Below are 6413 nucleotides of genomic sequence, written 5' to 3'. Positions count from 1 at the left end.
CCGCAGGACGTCCCGGCGCCGCCCTCCCGCACGGGCCGGCGCCGGGCTTGCGCAACATCTACGGCCGCGAGGGGCGCTGGGAAAGACGGCCGCGCTCATTGGCCGGTTCGTAAGGGACTGTGCGGTCATGTGTTACCATAACAACCCGCTGGGGCGGCCCGGGGGCCAGCGGGAGGCGCTTCCCGAAACTCGAGACTGCCGGACTGGGGGAGCGCGGCGCCGTCCCTGCGTCCCCCCAGCGCCGCGGCGCGCCCCCGTCTGTCACCCCCAAGTCGGCCCCACGCGGGGGCGGGGCCGGGGGGCGGAGCGGGCGGGGGTGCCCAGGGGAGCGGGGCTCGGCCCGCCGCAACCCCCTGCGCGGCTCAGGTGCTCCCGAGAGCCTGGGCGGGCCCGGACGCCGCGGCCACAGCCACAGCCCCGCCCGGAGCCAGGCGGGGGGGGGGGGGCGGGTTGAGGGGGGCAGGTTTACCCGGAACCCCGGAGAGACGCGCTCGGGGGCGGCTCCTGAGCGGGGCTCCATGCCCCGAAAATAAACACCTCGACGGGCTCTCCTGGGTCGGATCCCCGGGACACTGCGTGGCTCGGAGGCTGCGTGGGGCTGGATTCCCGCGGCCGAGATTTGGGGGGCCGGCTTGGATCCCCGCGCAGGGTTTCCACAGCGGCCACACCCAGGCCCCCCCAGCAGCGCCCCGCGACGCTCCGCGTCTGGAGACGGCGGGGACCGCGGGGTTCGGGGCGCGGGAGGAGGGAAGCCCGCAGGCGTGTGGGGGCGCGCCCCGCGTCTGGAGCCCTGTGCGGGGCTGGAGGTGACGCTCGCCGCACAAAGCAGGGGGTGCGCGGGGAGCTGCAGCCTGGCGCGGTGAAACTGTGTGTTTTTCATTGAGCAGAGAGAGTAACCTCAATGTAGGTTGAAAAAAATAAGTTTAATTCCGGAGAGTGTGCTGCATTGTTCTCCTGAGGGCTCCACTCTGTGGATACTTTGTTGTTCCCCAGAAGCGAGAGCTCTGAAATGAAGTCATTCCTCGATTTGTAGCATACAAAAGAACGTTGTCATCTTGGTTTGATTTCCTAGCTATTTGGAGATATAACTGATAGGGAACAACTTCATAACCTGTATTAATTTTGACATAAGTACTTTTCCCTTTTTTTCCCATTGTATCGCGTATGCATGAAAAGTAAACACTGGGAAGAGATTTGTGCTCATTTGAAGCTAAGACGCAGTGTTGGATAAGTATTGATGTCAGTAATCTCATCCCACTGTGAGCGTGGTAATGTTTAGACATAATAGGCATAGTAAAAATTAAGGAACTGTCAAAGTTCCTGTTTTCTGGAGGGAAGTGTTCAGGGTAAAATAGCTCTGTAATAGTTTTCCTTATACTTTTTAAGGTGAATTTAGTTATTAAACTTGGCGTTATAGAAAATGATGTACTTTTCATTTTTTAAATAATATTTTAACAACAAACTTTTTAAAAATAAAAGTTTTCAAAGTTCTCATTTGGTTTCTACTGTGTTCCTCCCAAGCTATCCACAGAATAAACAATATATGCTTGGTCTGTGAATCAACAAATGTATGTACCTGCAAAGGATAATGAAAACCTGGGAGTGCCATAGCTACTATTTTTTTTCTTTAAATTTTTTTTAAATGTAGTACAAAAAAAGAGAGTGCCACAACACTTTTTTTTCTTTTTTTTTTACAACACTTTTATTTGAATCGTGTACTATGCTACAAGAATATTTTTTCTTTAAATCCTCAGCACAGACCACAAATGAGTAAGTATTTTTAAATATCCAAATGAGTACATTAAGCTTTTTCAGTTCTCTTGTGGGTATATGCAAGTAATACCGCATATGCACTCTTTGCATCAACAAAAGTAAGTCCCAGTTATCTACCCAACTTTATGATAGGTGCAAAAGTGAATGGATAGACCCCCAGCTTAGCCTTTATGGGAGTGATAGCCCACTTATAGTGTCATGGAATAATACAAAAAAAGTATTACATCTAACCAGGAAACAGTTGGTATCCCAGCGCTATTTTTTTTATATGTATGAATTTCATTTTTATTTTCTTTGCATAGAAGAACTGGGGTGTAGGCCAGAGGAGCAAGGGCACAGAGACAGAGTGGGGAGCAGAACAGGCATATCTACTGAAATACACTGCTAAGGGGAGCAGCTGGTGAGATTGGAGAGGTCTGCTGCGCCCTATGTGGGGATCTAACTCCGGCCATAATGGTGATAGCAGAGAGATTTAACCCCTAGGCCACCAGGGAGGCCCCTCAGAGCCACTTTCAAAAATCATACCTGTTAATTATTGCATTTCCCCAGAATATAAAGCCTTTATTTTTTATATTTATTTTCTTACATTGTTCTTTCCTTTTTTTTTTTTTTGAGAAAAATAATTCTACTCCTCCTTTACAAGACAACTTAATTCCTCCTCCAAAAACCTCTGCCCTCAGATGTAAATTTTTTGTATCAGAAAGAATGAAATGTGTACTCTAGACATAGTAAAAAAAAATAAGAGTAAGAATTTTTTAAAAAGGAATCCCTTTTTAAAACACACAGTTAAGGGCCTCCCCAGTGGCGCAGTGGTTGGGCGCTGGGTTGCGAAGCTGCCCACGGCCTCTGCGGCGCCGGTTCGATCCCTGGCTGCTCCCCGGCCACTGGAGGAGGGTCCCACATGGCGCGCAGACCTCTCCTGCCACCCACTGCTCCCCTCAGCAGTGTACTTCAGTCCTTCTGCCTGCTCTGCTCCCCGCTCTGACTCTGGTGAATTCTCTCACCCTCCCGCGCTTCTGACTGTACCCAGTGCTTGCATAAACAAACAAACAAATAAATAAAACATGCCTCTATAAAAAAAAATAAAAATAAAATTAAAAAAAAATAAAATAAAACACACAGTTAACTAACACTACCAACAGGTAGAATTTCCCCTTTAACATGGGAGTCCAGTGTGCATCAATAATATACAAGGATAATATTTACACTTTTTATACATATATAACATTCTTGCTAAGAGCAGGAACAAGCCTTTATCCACTTAAGCACTCTATTGTTTACATATTTTGTGATTATAAAATAATGCATGCTTAAAGGATTAAAATACAAAATGAAATTTCCCTCTTTCTACCCTTGACCACAAAGCAACCACTGTTATCAGTTTAATGTGTATCTTTCCATGCCTTTTTCAATGAATACACACATAAATGATATGTATACCTATTTCTGATCTTTGCAAAAAATAGTATTACTATATATAATTTATTACTTGCTTTTTAAACTCCAGGTATAATAAACAGTCTTTCATGTATAGTCCTAAAGATACATAATTCAAAGCATTTTTTTTTAAGTTTGTGCCTTAGATAACTATCACAAGAATAAAACAATTCCAGTGTAAAACTTAAAGTTTTAAAATTGACATATGGTAGATATTCAATAAATACTGACTGATCAGCCCTTCTGATCTCAATTTCACCTTATTTTTCTGTTATTGCACTCCACTAACTCAAAGAGACAAATACACTGAGAACCTAAGATAGAGATTGGACTTGATATTGAAAGTTTAGAGAGAGAGATTATCAGCCAGGGAGACCAACAATTCAGTCCACCAGTTGGTAGGTTTGGGGCTCAGAAATCTTAGCCTTTACAATCTTCTCACTTATTGGAAGAAATACTTGTTTTAATGAATACAATTTTGTTTCCATATTACCTTAATCAATTGCATTTCCTTCCAGTTGTGATTGAAAAATGCAAAAGAACACACAGCAAATGAGCCAAACAGAAAATCTTCCAAATAACAAATTACAGATTTTCTTTGCTAAAAAGTTGCCTATTTTTTCATAACTTCATTCAACATGGCTCCTGTTCTCAGGAGCTCTTTGTCTGTTCAGTGAGATAAGCAATTAAACCAACAATTAGCATATAGAATGACAAGAGTCATGCCATGCAGTATGACAAGATAGCAGCTTAGACTGGGAGCATAAAAGAAACTTCTAATGAGATAGGAATGGTTAAGGAAGAATACCCTGAAGAGCTGATGGTTGACAGCTTTTGAAGGAATCCGTAGAAGTAACTAGTGTAAGACAAAAAAGGGAATTGCAGACAAAAAGACAGAGGTAGACCTAGGTTTTGTGGGGCCCAATACATACACAATTTGGAAATTTGTCCTTAAAGAAAAAGGACACAAAAGTATAAATATAATATTTTTAAGCCCATGAAAGTGAGGTTTTATTTATTTTACTGTATATCCACCTATTTATTTATTTTTATTTTTTTCAAAGATTTATTTATTTATACAAGCACTGGGTACAGTCAGAAGCGCGGGAGGGTGAGAGAATTCACCAGAGCCAGAGCGGGGAGCACAGCAGGCAGAAGGACTGAAGTACACTGCTGAGGGGAGCAGTGGGTGGCAGGAGAGGTCTGCGCGCCATGTGGGACCCAACCCAGCGCTCAACCACTGTGCCACCAGGGAGGCCCTATCTACCTATTTAAAGCAATCTATTCAAAGAAGGAGATAGAGCTCTGAGATCTGTGAATATTTCAAAACAGATCAAAAGAGGTGTGTACGAGAATTTATGCAATCTAAGCCAATCTTGAGTGACTTTCTAATATAAGAAATGGAAGATCACTGAAGTATATTTATGGGGCGTGATCAGATTTTTGTAGCAAAAAGAAAACTCTGGCAATGCTAGGTTTGGTAAAAATTAAATTACACTTTAAAAAGTATAAGTTTGTCTCTTGTACACTGAAGTGGAAAATGTTGCCTACTCAATGTAGTGGTACAGTATAAGTTTTGTGGGGTAGCATATATGCCTCACAATATGTTATTTTGTTGAAAGGTTTGGTTGTAACATTTACTGAGAATTATGTGAAGTAGCTTTAGCTGCATCACATTCTAAAATTCATTTTTCAGGTTGTTTGGCTGTTGACATTCTTGTGGAGTCAAAATAAAAAGTTTTATTATTCTTATCACTTAAATCACTTTTTGGAACTGACTTTTGCTTTAAGAGGCCCAGCTCATCTAACTCCAAAACTGTTCTGTGCCAGGAAATAATTTAAGCAAGGCAAGAATAGAGCTTGTTATCAGATAAGTGAGTTAAAATAAAGGACTGTGTAAGGCACTGCATGGAGAAGCCATGAAGTGGATGGTGGCTGCTAAACTACTCTAACTCATGTCTCTAAGCAGCTTCTTAGCCCAATGACTAAGAAAGTTGTTTAAAAAAAAAAAAAAAAGAAAGTTGTTTAACTTCTTTAAGGTTCCAGTTTTTTATATGTAAAAAAGTTGTTACAAGGATGGAATTGTTATGACCCTCATATGAGGTTCACCTCAGGACCCCCAAAGCTGCCTGCTCTCAATGAGTTCTGCCACGTGCCACATAAAGACAAAACAGAGAAAGAATATAGGTGAAATAGTTTCCCCATGAAACACCCTGTTACCCATCCCCTGGTGGGCAAATGCCCAGCCAAATAGAGTTGGCCCAAAGCAGGGCCACTGAGGCCTAAAAGCTTGCTGCAAGTCTAAGGATCCTGCTGGAGGGGAACCATAGGAAAGTCTGGAAGAAAAAAAGCAACATCAAAATATAAGGTTGCCGTAGAGGTTCCCCATAGATCTCTCACCCACGTCTTTCAAGTGTCTCCTTCCACACCCCTCAAATCCCAGGTAAAAGTCCAAGGCTAAGAAGCAAACATGGCTTCTTCTTCACATGTCTCTCTGCTCCACATGCTTCCTCCAAGTCTTCTAGCTTCCTTGTTTCCAAAGTCCTTTTCCCCGTCTTTTCTAGCTTCTCCCTTTTCAGCTCCACCCTTCCTTGGATGGGCCAGAGAAGCTGGCCTTTCTATAGATATCACAAGGTTTCAAAATGAAAGTAATATATACTTTGGTGGGCCTTCACCAGCAATTCCACTTCTAAGAACACAAGACAGATTTAGTCCCACATGAGGGAAATGAAGTGCAAGAGGTTATTTTTTTCAGCCTGACTTATAATGACAACAAATTGAAAACAACTGAAATATCCATTAGTAGGGGATAGGGAAAGAGAGTTATGGTCCACCTGTACTAGAGAACAGCCGTTCTTAATCTTTTGAGGACCTAAACAGCTTTAGTTTATGTGGATTACATTTGTCAATCTAGTTTTTAAAACTAGATATTATACAAATATTTGTTTGTTAAAAAATAACAATGATAGGCCTCTTTGGTGGCTCAGGGGTTAATAGCTTGATAGCCCTATTAAGCTAAGGCTAACCACTGCAGCACAGGTTCTATCCCCGGCAGGCCAGGGAGCTGACCCACATGGTGCAGCAGACCTCTCCTGTTTTGCCCGCTGCTCCCCTCAGCAGTGTGTTAATATGAATAATATTTTTTAAAGATTGATTTTATTTATTTATGCATACAAGAACTGGGGTGTAGGTCAAAGGAGCAG

The sequence above is a fragment of the Talpa europaea genome (assembly GCF_964194135.1).
Source record: "Talpa europaea genome assembly, chromosome: 1".
Taxonomy (NCBI): domain Eukaryota; kingdom Metazoa; phylum Chordata; class Mammalia; order Eulipotyphla; family Talpidae; genus Talpa; species Talpa europaea.
Note: the sequence above shows the minus strand (reverse complement) of the source record.